Consider the following 587-nt stretch of genomic DNA (forward strand, 5'->3'; position numbering starts at 1 on the left):
TGCCAGGGGAGGCTTCCCCGAAGGGAAAACAACAGCAATAACAATCCACGGGCAGCTAACCCTTCCCGCCTCTGCCTCGCCAGCTGGCCGGCCGGGCGACGCCTGGAGACTCCGTTATACCCTCACCACCCGTGTCCGCGGGGGTTCCAGAAGCCCCTCTCCTACCCGGGAGCCGTCCTGTTTCCTGGGCCGTCGTAACGGGACCTGCTCCTCTGCGGGACGGGGACACCCTGCCCGTGGGTCCCGAGGAAGCTTGTCCGTCCGACAGCAGGAGTCCCACCGACCTTTTCTTCAATTAAGGAAAAACGCAGCTCTACCTGTGTCCCCGCCAGGAGCACCCACCGCGCCCCGTCCTCTCCTTTGCTGCTGCTAACGACAATACGACTTACTCTACGATTCGAAAGCTATTTTTATGTAATTAATGTATGCGCTCTTGTTTATAAATGCCTGATTTAAAGAGAAAGAAAGCTTGGCATATTTATCGCCTTCGCTCTGTGCCCACTCGCCCTTCGGCGCCCCTCCCCCGACGCGACCTTGTACAATAAAGGACTTTGAGAGGACACGCGGCCGCCGTGCTCGCCCGCCGG

The sequence above is a fragment of the Myotis davidii genome, unplaced genomic scaffold (assembly GCF_000327345.1).
Source record: "Myotis davidii unplaced genomic scaffold, ASM32734v1 scaffold586, whole genome shotgun sequence".
Classification (NCBI taxonomy): domain Eukaryota; kingdom Metazoa; phylum Chordata; class Mammalia; order Chiroptera; family Vespertilionidae; genus Myotis; species Myotis davidii.